Source organism: Zingiber officinale, chromosome 9A (assembly GCF_018446385.1).
Source record: "Zingiber officinale cultivar Zhangliang chromosome 9A, Zo_v1.1, whole genome shotgun sequence".
NCBI lineage: Eukaryota > Viridiplantae > Streptophyta > Magnoliopsida > Zingiberales > Zingiberaceae > Zingiber > Zingiber officinale.
In genome coordinates this window covers 36,226,942-36,245,102 of record NC_056002.1, presented here as the reverse complement: position 1 = coordinate 36,245,102, position 18,161 = coordinate 36,226,942, and positions in this window count along the sequence as shown.

Sequence of the window (18,161 nt, the reverse complement as noted above, 5' to 3'; positions counted from 1 at the left end):
ATTTGAGGAATTCAGACAAGTGCACAAAGTTCTTTCATGATGTGGTAAAGAGAAACAACAAGAGAAATGCTATCATTATGCTCAAGAAAAGGGATGGGGAACAAACCACAAACTTAGGCGAAGTTGCAGAGGAGTTTATTGATTATTTCCATGGGTTACTTGGCCAAAAGGAGGTATATACCGTATGGGATAGCAACTCACTCATGGGGCGGAAACTCACAAGGGATCAATCTGAGAATTTGTGCAAGTTGGTTGAGGAAGAAGAGATTAAAGTTGTCCTACATGATATTGGATGTGGAAATGCCCCGGGCCCGGATGGGAATAGCTCAAAAGTCTTCACTTGTTCATGGGATATTGTTGGTAAGGATTTTGTGGCAGCAGTGCATGAATTCTTTCAGCATAGCAAGCTCCTCAAACAGTGGAGCCACTCTTTGATATCATTAGTGCCAAAAGGAGATCATGCGATTGGGGTTTCGGACTATAGGCCGATATCTTGTTGTAATGTCTTCTATAAGGTAATATCGAAGGTACTTGCTACACGGTTATCAAAGGTATTGGATTTCTTATTAGACCCTGCTCAAGTGGCATTTATTCAGGGACGTTCTATAGGGGATAATATATACCTAACTCAAGAATTGCTTTGGAAGTATGCTTGCAAAAGGATCTCCCCTAGATGCATGGTCAAAGTTGATTTGAAGAAGGCTTTTGATATGGTTGATTGGGATTTTCTCATGGCCGGTCTCGTTAGTTTTGGATTTCCCCAACGATTTTGTGATTGAATTAAATTATGCATCTCCACGATATCATATTCTATATCATTGAATGGCGGAGTATATGGGTTTTTTGGTGGGAAAAGAGGGCTAAGACAAGGGGATCCACTTTCCCCCCTTCTATTTGGCTTGTGCATAGAGGTTCTTTCAAGGAAGCTAAAGGAAACCTCCATGAAGTCTTCATTTCATTTTTCATCCTATGTGTAAGGAGGTTGGTATTACTCACCTTGTATATGTCGATGACTTAATGCTATTTTGTAGAGCGGATGAGACATCTATCCAACACCTAATGGATTGCGTGAATCAATTTGGAGGGATCTCGGGCCTAAGAGCAAATCCGCAAAAGACACAAGTTTACATGGCGGGTGTGGACACAAGCTTGAAGAACCGATTATTGCAACTTTTGGGTTTTCAAGAAGGGAAATTTCCTTTTAGATATTTGGGCATCCCTTTGGCAGCGGAGAAGTTAAGGATTGCGAATTATGGGCCACTTCTTGAAGTTATTGCAAGGAAGATCAACTCATGGCCTAAGCACACTCTATCCTATGTCGGGTGCTTGGAATTAGTGGGGACGGTTCTTCAAGGTATACAATGTTTTTGGCTTTCTATGCTCCCTATTCCTAGTGGTGTGATTGACAAAATATATGCTCTATGCCGAACGTTTGTGTGGTCCTCAAAGCATCCACCCATTTCATGGTCGAAGATTTGCTTGCCTAAATATGATGGGGGTTATGGATTTAGGGACCTCCTAGCATGGAATGAAGCTTTGTTGTCCAAATTATTATGGAATATTCAAGCAAATGTGGATTCACATTAGGTTAAGTGGGTGCGTCAACATTATATCAAAAGTGCAGATTTTTGGACATGGCAAAAGAAAAACTCAGATTCGCCATTAATCAAGAGACTATTGGAGATCCGAACCAAGATACTAGATGCTTCAGGTGGCGTGGGAGAGGCAAATATGAGGATGATGGATTGGTTTATTGGAAATGGAAAGGGGGTTACAAATGCATATAATTTCTTCATGCCAAGAGGGTCGGAAGCTGCTTGGAAATCTATGGTATGGAAGCCAGAAATTATGCCGAAACATCGTTTTACACTATGGATGCTAGTTCATGGGAGGTTGAGGACCAAGGATCAAATGGAGTATGAACCTAATAAGGATTGCGTCATGTGTCGTCAACAAGAGGAATCTAATCAACATGACTTCTTCGAATGTCCAGTCGCTTGTGAACTTTGGTGCAAGGTGAAGCGGTGGTTGGAAATCAAACACAATTTCAAATCTTTTGAAGAGTTACATCAGATTTTTGGTAGGCATTACAAGGATGGCAGTAGGAGGATGAAGGCCCGACATATAGGCATCTCTAGCTCGATCTATTATATTTGGGAAGCTAGAAATAGGTGCCAATACCAAGGCATTGCACCGGATGTGGATTGGTTATTTCGGAAGATCCAAATACATACCTATCGGTTTGTGGACTTGAAACCTTTATAGAGCTCATCAATTGTAGGTTGAAGGATGCTTTCGGCTGGTGTTGTAGGTATAATGTTGCCTGTACATAAAGAAAATGGAGACAACTCTCACTGTGCTCATTGTCCGTGGATTTGAAGCTTGACCACTGTCTGTGGTTTTAAAGTCCAGTGTTCTGAAGATGTCCGTGCTTTTCAAGCCTTTCCCTACTGTACATTTTCAAGTTTCTTAGTTTGTTGAGTATACATGCATATGCAAGTTTTGATTTGTGGTTTGTGATTGGTGGAGGGAATGCATGCAAGTTTTGTTTATGGCTTGTGATTGGTGGAATGTATGCATGCAAGTCTTGGTTGTGATTGGTGGTGAGAGTAGCTTTTATAGTGAATTGTTGTGGTGAGGGGTGTGTTCTGTAAACATTTTTTATGGTGAGAGGATGTCAAATTGAGAGGCATGGGAGAGGATGGTGAATAGATTCATCATAATTGATCTATCTAGTCCGCAGCAAATGGCTCGCAGTAAAGACGACTTCAAATCCGTTGGTGGCTGGGGCTTTGCCAAAAAGTCCAAGAAGGTGAATAGATCCACCATAATGATTTATCTAGTCCGTAGCCAATGGCTCGCGGTAAAGACATCACCAAATCCGTTGATGGCTGGGGCTTTGCCAAAAAGTCCAAGAGGGTTCATAGATCCACCATAAGGATCTATCTAGTCCGCAACAAATGGCTCATGGTAAAGACAAGGTAAATCCATTAATAGCTGACCACTTGCTAAAAGTGGGACGACGATTTATGATAGAATGCTTTGCTTGTGTTGTTTGATGTTGATGATCATTGTCCATGCTATTCAAGCAGAACAATGTGCTCACTGTCAATATTTTGATGTTTCACGTGTTTCTTGGATGCTACATTCTTGGATGCTACTTTCTATCCATGGTGAATGTGGTTCCTCATGCCCCACATTTTGATTATTGTTTGTGTTCTTCTTTTCACTCTTACGTTTCATCAATAGTAGCATATATAATTGTGTTAGGGTGATGTGTGTGAGTGTGATTAGAGGTTGAGTTGACTTTGCTTTATGCATGCATGATGTCGTGAGGATGATTATGTAAATGACATGGGTGATGAGTAAGGAGTTCCCTCACCTATGAGGATAAACTCCTAGATATGTTGTATGGTTTGATATTCGGTTTGAAAGTTCCCTCACCTACGAAGATGGCTTGAGCTAGTCAAGGACTATGACTGCGAGATCTTTTACCATCCGGGAAAGGCGAACAAAGTGGCTGATGCACTTAGCAGGAAGTCGTAGGCCACCGTAATACCCGGAGCTATTTTAAGTTTGAGGACGAACTTTTATGAGGTATGGGGGACTGTAACACCCCTAGGATATCTAGCAAGATTATTTATTTTTACCATGGTTTAAATTAGGCCTTATGTGTAAATTTGCAAAAAATAAAAATAGAACCAAAAAGAGATGACCAAGGTTTGAACCTTGGATCTCTTACTAGATACATGTATGTGTTAACCAATAGACCAAGAGAAGATATTGCTAGAGAGAGAAGTGACAATATAGTTAAGAGTAAGAAAAGAACTTCTTTCATTTAGAAGGAGAAGTTAGAGTTGCCTTCTTCCTCTCAAAAGAAAAGGGGACTCTTGCTTCCTCTTTTCATTAAGGGAGAAGTAAAGGAAAAGAGAAGGAAAAACCCATTTTTCCTTCTTCTTCTCATTTAGAATAAAAGGAGAAATGAAGGAAAATCTTCATTTTTTCTCCCTTCCTCCTCCTCCTCACCGTGACCAAGAGCTTCTTCCCCCTCACCATTACCGAGCCAAGCAAGAAGCTTCCCTCTAGGAAGGCTCCACAAGCAAGGTCTCTTCCCTAAGAAAATCAAGCGAGGATGTGAGTATCCCCTCACTGCAGTACAAGTAGTTTTCGGTTTTCTTCGTACGTAAACGTTATTGAAATCGTAGAGATTTCCTTTTCAAGTTTCGGCCAAGTTAGATTTGTGGTCATTTAGGTTAACAAGTTTACAAGCTATGCTTCATGTTGGAAAAAAAAAGGTCTAGAACCTCACTTTTAAAGTTTCGGCCAAGATCAAAAAGTAAGGTTTGGATCCAAGTTTTGTTTGGTAACAAGCTTGCCTATGCTTTCTTCATGATATAAGATCTTTTATATGTTGTTGGCTAAGCTTAATACTCCCTATGATATTAAAAAGTTTAAGAACCCTAACCTAAAGTTTCGGCCAAGATGAGTTATAGGGTTTAGGGCAAGGCTTTAAAAAGGAAACTTATTGTTTATGTTCCTAAACTTGTTAAACTTTCTTATATGTGGATAGCTTAGGTTTTCCATGCTCCATGTTGTATAAAGTTTGGAGAAAGTTACTTTCAAGTTTCGGCCAAGGATAGGAATGCAATTTAGGGCAAAGTTTTGTTAAATGATAACATGTTGTTTATGCTCCTTCATGATGTATGAACCCTTGTGTATTGGTAGCCTAGATTTTTATGTTTCATGTTGTATAAAAATATGGAAACCCTAGTCACATGTTTCGGCTAAGAATAGAAATGAAGTTTGGAGTAAGATTTTTAAATGATAACATGCTTGGTTATGCTCCTTCATGATGTATGAACCCTTGTGTATTGGTAGCCTAGATTTTTATGTTTCATGTTGTATGAAAAATATGGAAACCCTAGTCACATGTTTTGACCAAGAATAGAAATGAAGTTTGGAGTAAGATTTTTAAATGATAACATGCTTGGTTATGCTCCTTCATGATGCATGAACCCTTGTGTATTGGTAGCTTAGATTTTTATGCTTTATGTTGTATGAAAAATATAAAATGCTAGTTGCAAGTTTCGGCCAAGAGAGTATAAGAGGCCTAGGGCTAAAAATTTAGAACCTAAACATGCTTGTTTGTGTTCATTCATGAAGTATGATACCTTGTATGTAGCTAGGTTAAGCCATTATGTCACATATTGCACTAAAAGAATGGAAACCCTACTTGTAGGTTTCGGCCAAGGTAGAGTGTAAGCTTAGAGTTAAGTTTTTCTAACCTAATTATGCTTGGTTATGGCTCTACATGTTGTGTGATCTTTTGTATAAGATTAGATATGTTTCCATACTACATATGTAACGACCCGACTCCTGGGTACTAAGCTGTGAGCCGGATCGCTACCTCCACTACTGAAACTACTGTGCTGTACTGTGCGGAAACTGGGTAAAATAAAATTTCACTAACTGACTCTATTAAACTGACAACTGGTACACCCATGCTGTTATAAGAAAGGGTTCAAGACCTTTCTGGTTGGGGTATATGTACTAAGGAGGATACTTGACCTCCCATCTGGGCTAGAACTCAAAGCTGACTTCCCAGATAGCTACTGTTCGATCCACGGATCGATCAAACTTGCCGTGATTCTGTGCCCTGCTGGATCGGTCTGCGGACCGATCCAGCAGAGGCTGGATCGGTCGGAAGACCGATCCAGGTGTGTCTGCCGCGATTCTGTGCCCTGCTGGATCGGTCTGCGGACCGATCCAGCAGAGGCTGGATCGGTCGGAAGACCGATCCAGGTGTGTCTGGATCGGTCTGCAGACCGATCCAGGCACCTGGAGACGCTGGGATGGCCTCTGTTCGATGCTGGATCGGTCGGACGACCGATCAGATAGCATACAGTAGCATACTGTATGCCTCTGGATCGGTCGGCTGACCGATCCAGGACCCTGATACTGCAACGGATCGGTCGGCAGACCGATCCAACTCTGATATGAAATCAGAGTTCCTGATTTCAGAACTTTCAGGCACTGGAACGTGCCACAACTCACAGACATAGGTTCTAGATACATGAAAAACATTCTAACATTAACCTACATGCGTCCCAAACTGGACAAACTGAATAGTGCATAGTTCTACAGGATTAAAACATTTAACAAGCTAAGGACTAAACCATAAGTAAACTAACAACGTAAATGCTGGAATTAAGCTGTTTAGACCACTTGGATCTTTATTCCAAACCCCTTGCACACACACACCTCCATAGCATTGTCCTCCAGCCTCCGCTAGTCCACTTTTCTTTTACCTGTATCTGCAGTATAAGAAAAGTAGTACCTGTAAGCTAAAGAGCTTAGTAAGAAACCATCTACCTCACAAAAACATGCAACGATGCATTTCATGACTTTTAAAACATGCTATTTGAAAACTGAACTGAGCATGGCAACATGGCATGGCATACAAAAGCATAAACTGGAACTGAAACATGGCATAGCATATAGATTGAACATGCTTTAAACTGAACATGGCATACTTATAAACTAAGCATGAAACTGAACTAGTCATGCATATATCTAAATCTATACATGAACTCAAATCATATAAACGGAACCTGAACTGAATTGAAAGCTAAATTAGTGTTCTCATCACTGGTTTCAAATTTGAAAACTATACATATAATAGATGAAAATACTAAACATGCTGCTGGGGCCCTGACAGCTGTACTTACTGTGCGCGCATCCCTACGAGACCCGGGGTTGCAAGTTCCGAATCTAGCAGGGTTACTAGGAACCTAGGGAGTCCAGCCCATGGATATCTGATCCAAATACAGTGCCAACTGACTAAAAGTAAAATACTGAATACTGTTTTATTTTACTTTGCTGTTCTAGGTTATCTGAACCTAGAGCTAGGTTATCTGAACCTAGAGGCTACTGTGGGAGCCCACCCAATGGATATCTGATCCATATAGCTGTAATAACTGATAATAAACTGAGAAAAACATTTCTAATACGTTTTACATGCTGTTAGGATGCCTACTGGTGCATCCTTCTGAACTAGGCATTCTACCGAATGCTTGGTGTGCACTGAGAGCACACCCTATAACTGAAAACTGTAAAACTACTAAACTAACGCCAAAACTAACAAGCGAGAGCAATTATACTGCAGGTGAGGGGTTTCTTACCTCCTGTTCGTAATTTCTTACGATTCTATTCGCTAGGATTCCGGTGGAGATGATCTTCTCGACGATCCGCTCGCGTCTTCGCGTTCCTCTCGCGGAGAAGAACCTTTTTCATGTTGGAATCGTCGCCGGAAGAAGTTCCCTTGGCCCTTGGGGCTTGGTGTGCCGTGCGTGAGGTAGAGGAGAAGGAGGAGTCGGCGTGAGGGCTAGGGTGAGGATGAGTTGCCGAACCAACACAAAATAAACCAAACCAACTTATGTTTTCCTATTTATACTAAATAATTAATTCGGCCAAACCAATTATAAATATAATTGTTTCCCTTTCCTTTTAGCACGGCCCTGCTGGGTTCAACTGGTTACTAGCATTATCCCTTAAACCATAGGTCTCGGGTTCGATTCCCGCCTAAGCTATTTTGCGACTTATTTGTTTTTGCTACTTTCAGTACTCCAAAAATTATGTAAAAATATCCTAAAAATCTAGAGAAATCATAGGATATTTCTAAAATAAATTCGGGAATTTTTCGGGCTTTACAATCCCCCATACCTTATAAAATGTTCATCCTCGAACTTAAAACAATTCTGGGTACTTCTGTCTCATGCTGGCCTCTGTCTCCCAAGTCGCCTCTGCTGCTGTGTGATTTTGCTAGCTGACTTTGACTAATGGTACTTTCTTGTTCCGTAATTTCTTTACTGCTCGGTCTATTATCTGAATAGGCCGACTGTCATAGCTGAGATCATCACGGACCTGTACCAACTGGGGCTCAATCACCTGGGTGGCATCTGGAATATGCTTCTTCAGCATGGAGACATGAAATACGTTGTGGACAGCTGACATCTCCTGAGGTAGCTCTAGCTCATATGCTACCTTGCCCACTCTCTTCGTGATAAGGTATGGTCCCACATATCTGGGAGCTAGCTTGCCCTTCTTCCCAAAACGCATGACTCCCTTCATAGGAGCTACTCTGAGGAAAACTATATCCCCAACTGAAAACTCTAAGGGTCTGCGTCATGTATCAGCATAGCTCTTCTGACGGCTCTGTGCTGTCTCTATCCTCTGGCGAATCTGCAGTATGGCTACTGTGGTATCTGCTACTAGATCTATCTGAAGCTATAGTTCCTTCTGTACACCACTCTCATACCAGCAGATTGGTGATCTGCACCTCCGCCCATATAGTGCCTCATAAGGTGACATACCGATAGTGGCCTGATAACTGTTGTTGTATGCAAATTCTGCTAAACTCAGATATTTACACCAACTTCCCTTGAAATCTAGGGCACAAGCCCGGAGCATATCTTCGAGTACCTGATTTACTCGCTCCGTCTGACCATCTGTCTGAGGGTGGAAGGCTGTGCTGAATTTTAACTGGGTGCCCATAGCTGACTGTACACACTTCCAGAAGTGTGATGTAAATCTGCTGTCTCTGTCTGATATAATGGTTCGTGGGACTCCATGCAGCCTGATAATCTCCTTGAGATACAACTGAGCTAGCTGCTCCATGGAATAGGATATTCTGATAGCTAAGAAGTGGGCTGATTTAGTCAACCTGTCGACTATTACCCAGATGGCATCAAAACCATTCGTGGTTCGGGGTAATCCCACTATGAAGTCCATAGAGATATCCTCCCACTTCCATTCTGGAATCTGAATCGGCTGCAGAACTCCTCCTGGTCGCTGATGTTCTGCCTTAACCCTCTGACAGGTTAGGCAGATGCTGACGTATCTGGCGATATCTCGCTTCATCCCAGGCCACCAAAATCGTTTCTTTAGATCCTGATACATTTTGGTGGAACCAGGATGCATCGCATAGGGAGTCCTGTGAGCCTCGTTTAGAATCTATTTTCGTAGTTCCTCTTGATCTGGAACACAAAGTCTGTCACCACAGTACACTACCCCACTGGCGGACACTCTGAACTCTCCACTTTCTGATTCTGCTAACCCTTGCTTGATTTTCTGGATTTCAGGATCCTGCTCCTGAGCTGTCTGGATATCATCAAGCAAGGTAGATGCTAAGGACATAGTGGAAAGCTGCCCGACTATAAGCTCGAGTCTAAAAGCTGTAATCTCCTTCCTTAGGGGTGGTGACATAGCTGCTAAAGATAATAAGGTAGCACTGGACTTCCTGTCGTCTGCTACCTTATTAGCTTTCCCTGGATGGTAGAGGATATCTATGTCATAATCCTTGACCAGCTCTAACCATCTGCGCTGTCGCATATTCAGATCCTTCTGAGTAAAGAAATACTTCAGACTTTGATGATCTGTATACACTCTGCACTGAGCTCCGTACAAATAATGTCTCCAAATCTTGAGAGCGAACACCACCGCTGCAAGCTCAAGGTCGTGAGTAGGATAGTTCCTCTCATAATCCTTGAGTTGTCTGGAGGCATAGGCGATCACCTTGCCCTGCTGCATCAGTACTGCTCCTAATCCCAATTTAGAGGCGTCACTGTAGATGTCGAAGCTGTCTGTGTTTTCTGGTATAGCTAAAATAGGAGCACTGGTCAATCTCCGTTTTAGTTCACTGAAGCTATTCTCGCAGTCCTCTGTCCACTGAAATTTCTTGTTCTTCCTGGTGAGAGCTGTTAGTGGGGAGGCTATCCTGGAGAAGTCCTCTATGAATTTCCTGTAGTAGCCTGCTAATCCCAGAAAGCTTCTGATTTCACTGGCGTTCCCAGGTCTCTTCCAGTTACTTACTGCTTCTATCTTGCTGGGATCTACTATAACACCATCCTTGGAGATGATGTGACCGAGAAAGGCTACCTGGTCTAGCCAAAATTCACATTTCGTGAATTTGGTGTACAGCTAGTTCTGCTGAAGGATCTACAAAACTGTCTTCAGATGCTCTGCATGGTCCTCCTGAGTGCCTGAATAGATAAGAATGTCATCGATGAACACGATGACAAACTTGTCTAAGTATTCTCTGAATACTCTGTTCATGAGGTCCATGAAAGTAGCTGGAGCATTTGTCACGCCGAAAGGCATGACTACGAACTCATAATGTCCGTATCTGGTCCTGAAAGCTATTTTAGGTATATCACCTTTCTTGACTCTAACCTGGTGATATCCTGATCTAAGGTCAATTTTAGATAACACTGTGGCTCCCTTTAGCTGATCAAACAGGTCATCTATCCTGGGGAGAGGGTACCTGTTTTTAATTGTGACCTGGTTCAAGGCACGGTAGTCTATGCATAGGCGCATGCTTCCATCCTTCTTCTTCACGAACAACACAGGTGCTCCCCATGGTGAGTGACTAGGGCGTATGAAACCCTTGTCAAGAAGCTCCTGTAATTGATCCTGAAGTTCCTTCAGTTCAGCTGGAGCCATGCGGTACGGTGCCTTGGAAATTGGATTTGTGCCGGGAATGAGCTCTATCTCAAATTCAATCTCCCTCTCTGGTGCTAAGCCTGGTAGCTCTTCAGGGAAGACTGCTGGGTAGTCACAAATGACTCGAACCTCTGATAGCTGTTGGTTCTTGTCCTGGCTGGTGTTGACTACATTTGCTAAAAATCCCATGCATCCTGAATCCATTAGTGCTTTCGGTCTTGAGAGAAACTTCGGCTTTTCTTTAGTTTTCCCACGCACTCAAACTCACTCGCTTCAGTTGGAATATGACCTTTTTACGGCACTCTATAGAAGCGCCGTATTTGATCGGAAAATCCATTCCAAAGATGACATCGTAGTCAGTCATTTCTAGCACTATTAGATCACCAAAAAGTTCTCTGTCCGCTATAATGACTGGCACTGCTCTGAGCCAGTGCGTAGATGCCATAATGTCTCCTGAGGGTAGTGTTGTCAGAAACTGACTATTGAGTAACTCTGGAGGTGTTGCTAATTTCTCGGCAAATGCCTTGGATACATAAGAGTGGGTTGCCCCAGTATCGAATAAGACAGTTGCATTATGCTGTAAAATACTGATCTGACCTGTGACAACTGTCGAGGCATTTGCTACGTCCTCTCTAGTCAGTGAGAAAATCTTGGCATTCGTGTTAGCTGTGGGGGCTTCTAATCTGCCCTGACTGATCTGTGGACCATCTAAGGCAGCATACATCTGGTGTAGCTGCGCTGGCTGAGCTCCATACTGTATCGGCTGAGGTTGAGGAAGACTATTCTTGTTCGGGCACTGCTTAGCCATGTGCCCTTCCTGTCCACATTCAAAACAACCTCGCGTACCCTTGCGGCAAACTCCTGGATGATGTTTCCCACAAATAGCACACTTGGGATGTCTGGAATGTTTTCCAGGTGGTCCTTTTGGGTCACTGCTTGCCTTGCGTTTCCCCTTCCAGTTGGAGCTATGTCCCTGTTGTTTCTGCTGAGTACCTGAGCCAGCTTGTCCCTTGGGCTCTGTGGAAACCTGCTTCTGCTGGGTGATGCTGTGCTGATAGTGCTCGGTGATCAGAGCACTACTCACTAGCTCCTCTGTGGTTTGTGGCCTATGAACGCCACCAGCCACATTCATTGTGATCTCTGGTCTGAGCATCTTCAGCATCAACCGTACTCGTTCCTTCTCTGTGCTGACTAGTTCTGGACACAAACGGGCCAACCTGTTGAATTTCTTCACGGCTTCCTGAACTGATAGGTTGCCCTGACGAAATTCTGTAAACTCGTCATAGTGTCGGTTCGTGACTTGCATGTGAAAGAATTCCTCGAAGAATTCTTTCTCGAAGTTGGCCCATGTCATCTGGTTTACTGGCCACTTCGATTTAATCCGCTCCCACCACATGCGTGCGTTTCCTGTTAAACAGAAGGAGGCACACTTCACCTTTTCGTGCTCTGGCCAGTCTAGAAGCTCGATCGTGCTTTCCAGTGTTTTAAACCATGCCTGAGCATCCCATGGTTCGCTGGTGCCTGAGAAGTTCTCGGGCTTAATTCTCTGCCACTGGATAAGGTAAGCTTCTCTCTTAGCCCCTGCTACTGGGGCTACTGGGACTGGTACTGTAGGCTGAGCTGGTACAACCTCTGTGATTACTGGAGTCGTGAGGTTCGGTACTGGAGTGACTGGGGGAGTAGTCTGCTGGTTAGCCTTTAAGGAGGCTATCTCCTACTGCTGTTCAGCTAACTGCTGCTGTAGCTGAGCCACTAGTGTTCTAAGGTCTGGGGGAGGCACTAAACTGCCTGCCTCATGCTGGGGCTCAGCCGCTGATGCTTTCTTAGCTGGACGTCCTCGTACCATTTTCTGAATAGTAGAGAACACATATATATAACTAGGCTATCATGTTATAGTTAACTACTGGTAACATGTTAAATACTATTACTGTAAACATGAATTAATTAACTACCAACATGAGAGCAAACATGAAGCACATATAACTGATATGAAAGCTGAAAACAAAACTGAGTGAGAGATGTTCTTACTTGGAAGCTGTAGGCACAATGCTGATGTGTGTGTAGGAAGTAAGGAATTTGCTCTGATACCACTCTGTAACGACCCGACTCCTGGGTACTAAGTTGTGAGCAGGATCGCTACCTCCACTACTGAAACTACTGTGCTGTACTGTGCGGAAACTGGGTAAAATAAAATTTCACTAGCTGACTCTATTAAACTGACAACTGGTACACCCATGCTGTTATAAGAAAGGGTTCAAGACCTTTCCGGTTGGGGTATATGTACTAAGGAGGATACTTGACCTCCCATTTGGGCTAGAACTCAAAGCTGACTTCCCAGCTAGCTACTGTTCGATCCACGGATCGATCAAACTTGCCGAGATTCTGTGCCCTGCTGGATCGGTCGGAAGACCGATCCAGGTGTGTCTGCCGCGATTCTGTGCCCTGCTGGATCGGTCTGCGGCCGGATCGGTCCGAAGACCGATCCAGGTGTGTCTGGATCGGTCTGCAGACCGATCCAGGCACCTGGAGACGGTGGGATGGCCTCTGTTCGATGCTGGATCGGTCGGACGACCGATCAGATAGCATACAGTAGCATACTGTATGCCTCTGGATCGGTCGGCTGACCGATCCAGGACCCTGATACTGCAACGGATCGGTCGGCAGACCGATCCAACTCTGATATGAAATCAGAGTTCCTGATTTCAGAACTTTCAGGCACTGGAACGTGCCACAACTCACAAACATAGGTTCTAGATACATGAAAAACATTCTAACATTAACCTACATGCGTCCCAAACTGGACAAACTGAATAGTGCATAGTTCTACTGGATTAAAACATTTAACAAGCTAAGGACTAAACCATAAGTAAACTAACAACGTAAATGCTGGAATTAAGCTGTTTAGACCCCTAGGATCTTTATTCCAAACCCCTTGCACACACACCTCCATAGCATTGTCCTCCAGCCTCCGCTAGTCCACTTTTCTTTTACCTGTATCTGCAGTATAAGAAAAGTAGTACCTGTAAGCTAAAGAGCTTAGTAAGGAACCATCTACCTCACAAAAACATGCAACGATGCATTTCATGACTTTTAAAACATGCTATTTGAAAACTGAACTGAGCATGGCAACATGGCATGGCATACAAAAGCATAAACTGGAACTGAAACATGGCATAGCATATAGATTGAACATGCTTTAAACTGAACATGGCATACTTATAAACTAAGCATGAAACTGAGCTAGTCATGCATATATCTAAATTTGTACATGAACTCAAATCATATAAACGGAACCTGAACTGAACTGAAAGCTAAATTAGTGTTCTCATCACTGGTTTCAAATTTGAAAACTATACATATAATAGATGAAAATACTAAACATGCTGCTGGGGCCCTGGCAACTGTACTTACTGTGCGCGCATCCCTACGAGACCTGGGGTTGCAAGTTCCGAATCTAGCAGGGTTACTAGGTTATCTAAACCTAGGGACGACTGTGGGAGTCCAGCCCATGGATATCTGATCCAAGTACAGTGCCAACTGACTAAAAGTAAAATACTGAATACTGTTTTATTTTACTTTGCTGTTCTAGGTTATCTGAACCTAGAGCTAGGTTATCTGAACCTAGAGGCTACTGTGGGAGCCCACCCAATGGATATCTGATCCATATAGCCATAATAACTGATAATAAACTGAGAAAAACGTTTCTAATACGTTTTACATGCTGTTAGGACGCCTACTGGTGCATCCTTCTGAACTTGGCATTCTACCGAATGCTTGTTGTGCACTGAGAGCACACCCTATAACTGAAAACTGTAAAACTACTAAACTAACGCCAAAACTAACAAGCGAGAGCAATTATACTACAGGTGAGGGGTTTCTTACCTCCTGTTCGTAATTTCTTACGATTCTATTCGCTAGGATTCCGGTGGAGATGATCTTCTCGACGATCCGCTCGCGTCTTCGCGTTCCTCTCGCGGAGAAGAACCTTTTTCGTGTTGGAATCATCGCCGGAAGAAGTTCCCTTGGCCCTTGGGGCTTGGTGTGCCGTGCGTGAGGAAGAGGAGAAGGAGGAGTCGGCGTGAGGGCTAGGGTGAGGATGAGTTACCGAACCAACACAAAATAAACCAAACCAACTTATGTTTTCCTATTTATACTAAATAATTAATTCGGCCAAACCAATTATAAATATAATTGTATCCCTTTCCTTTCAGCATAGCCCTGCTGGGTTCAACTGGTTACTAGCATTATCCCTTAAACCATAGGTCTCGGGTTCGATTCCCGCCTAAGCTATTTTGCGACTTATTTGTTTTTGCTACTTCCGGTACTCCAAAAATTATGTAAAAATATCCTAAAAATCTAGAGAAATCATAGGATATTTCTAAAATAAATTTGAGAATTTTTCGGGCTTTACAACATATTGTACAAATGAATGCTTAGAACCTCACCTTAAGGTTCGACCAAGCAAGTATATGGGCTTAGAGCAAGGTCTTGAAATTTAACCATGCTTGTTTATGCTTCTTTATGATGAATGACTAATTATCTAGAGTTGGTTTAAGTTTCATGCTTTGTATGGTGGCCAATGTTTAGAATCCATGCTAGTAAGGTTTCGGCCAAGATTGGAAGAATAGGATTGGGGAAAAGTTTTGAACCCAACTATGCATGCTTATGTTTCCTCATAATGTATGATTTCATGATATGATATGCTATGCTTCATGATATTATATGCTATGCTTCATGATATGATATATGTTATGCTCCATGATATGATATGCTATGCTCATGATATGATATGCAATGCTCATAATATGATATGTTATGCCTTATGTTATGAGATAAGCTATGTTCCATGATATGATATGCTATGCTCAGGATATGATATGCTATGCTCATAATATGATAAGCTATGTTCATGATAGGATATGTTATGCCTTATGTTATGAGATAAGCTATGTTCCATGATATGATATGTTATGCTCAGGATATGATATGCTATGCTCAGGATATGATATGCCATGCTTGATGTTATAAAAATAACATGTTATGCTTTATGTTATAATATGAACATGTTAGATAAGAAGGCTTATGTAAGAAGAAAAGCCTAAGAGTTGCTTCCCTTAATTTGGGATCAAGAGCACTCTTCATGGTATGGCAAAGAGATGCTTCCCTTGAGATGGGATCAAGAGCTCTCTTCATGATATGACAAGAAATTATGACATGTATGATAAGCTATGATATGCATGATGACATGATATGTATGACATGCTATTTTATTTTTTATGGCTTGTACCAAGGTTGGGCTCCATAAGCGCCCCGAGGTCGATGGTCTATGAAACGGGCCTCGTAAAAAGGGATGGGCTCCTTAGTTCGCCCCTAGGTCGACGGACTATGAACGGACCTAGATCCCTAGTAGGTTCGGGGCTAGCTACCCTGTCCTAGAGATTGCGCGCATTATGTATGTATGTGGTACAAGTCGGGCCCTCATGATGATATTATGTTCAAGTATGTATATGATATGTTTTAAAAGAGACATGATGCATATGTGCATTCCATGATACATGTTTTAAAAAAAATAATTAAATAAATAACATGCATCTTGCATCTACATGCACATATTTTATGAATTATGGTTTATGCACTATTATGAACAGGTATGAGTTATGATACATGCTTACATGATATGATATGTCTCATGATATGTGCTTACATGATATGATATGGTTCATGATATGCGCTCACATGCTATGTTATGCCATGTTATACTTCTTATATGAGATGATATGTTTACGTTATGTTCCCTCATGCTATGTTGTGATATGTTATGTTTCTTACATGATAAGATATGTTCTATGTTATGATTTCTCATGCCATGTTATGCTATGCTATGTTTCACATGCTATGTTGTGTTATGTGCTTTATGTTTTATGAGTAGGAAAGGAGCTCATTAAGCCTCTGGGCTTATAGTTTTATGTTCCTTGTACTGCAGATAAAGACAAAGGATGGATAAATTAAGGGGAGCAGCAGGAAGGGCAATGATGATGTGTGTGGAAGTGGCATGGTGGATAGATCAAATTAAGTTTAAATTTATATTTGGTTAAATTGTGCATGTGAACTAAGTTTGGACCCTATGCTGATGGTGATAGTTTGAGCCAGTATGTTATGCTCTTATGAGATTTTGCTCATGTTAGAATAATTATGATATGGTAAAATGTTAATAAGTTATGATTCACATGCCATGTTTAAGACAATCAAATGCATATGATAAAAATTTTTAAGTATGTCTTCCGCTGCCATGAGTTCATATGCATTAGTATGTTAGGTGAATGTAAGTAACCCCGTCCCTCTAAGGGCAGTCAGAGTGTCCATGGAAGGGCGGGCGTTACAGGTTGGTATTAGAGCAGGTCTACCTTCCACTACACACACATCAAGCCTACATCCTGCCGCTCCAAGTAAGAATTTCTATGCTTAGTATATTTCTGTTTATGATGCTTATGCTTAGTTTATTTTGTTTATTTATTTTATTTATGATGCTTAAGTAGTATGCATGCTTACTTTATTCTTTTAAGTCACAGTTTTAGTTTAGGTTGCGTGATGGTAGGTTAGGGATGGTAACACAACAAACTTACAAATAGTTAGAAATGATGATAACCTTTCGGTAGTCTGGTTAGAAATGATAATAACTTACGCTAGCTCTATTGTCATTAATAAAGATAAGGATGGCTAGGAGACGTAATACCAGAGCAGATGAGACAGCCCCTCCACCTGATCTGATGCATGTAGTTACCGAGCTCCAGCGTCAGGTTACGGAACAGCAGCAGATGATCACTGCTCTGCTGAATCAACAGGGGAATCCTGCTACCCCGCCAGGACACCAGAACGTAGTACCAGTAATACCTACAGTTGTACTAGTACCACCAGCACCTGCACCACCGGTAGGCCCAGCTCCAGTGGTTCGTCAGGAGGCATATCTGATTCAGTGGCAGAGACTGAAGCCGGAAGCTTTCTCTGGTAACTGTGAACCATGGGACGCACAGGCCTGGTTCAAGACCGTGGAGAGCATAGTGGAGTTACTGGATTGGCCTGAGCACGAGAAAGTCAAATGCGCATCGTTCTGCCTTACGGGCGATGCCAGAATGTGGTGGGACCGAGTCAAAGCAAAACGACAGATAAATCAGATGAGATGGACAGACTTTGAGATGGAATTTTTCGAAGAATTCTTCCATATGAGGGTGACAAACAGGCATTATGACGAGTTTACCGAGTTTCGACAAGGCGATCTGTCAGTTAATGAAGCTGTCAAGAAATTTAACCGTTTAGCACGCTTATGTCCAGAATTGGTTAGCACTGAAAGAGAAAGGGTCAGACTTATGCTGAAAATGCTCAGACCTGAGATAGCTCTGAATGTGGCCGGCGGAGTTAATAGACCGCAGACCGCCGAAGAACTAATCAGCAGTGCTCTGATCACGGAACACTATCAGAAGGCAGTGAGCGATGGCAAGAGTCAAACTCAGCCGGGAGGACAGAAATCTCAGAATACCCGAACCAACTGGAAAGGAAATCACAGTGGCAAGCGGAAGCAAGGGACTGACTCCAAGGGTGGACCAGCAAGTAAGCAACTCATGTTTCCTCAGTGTACCACCTGCGGGAAGAAGCACCCGAGAATA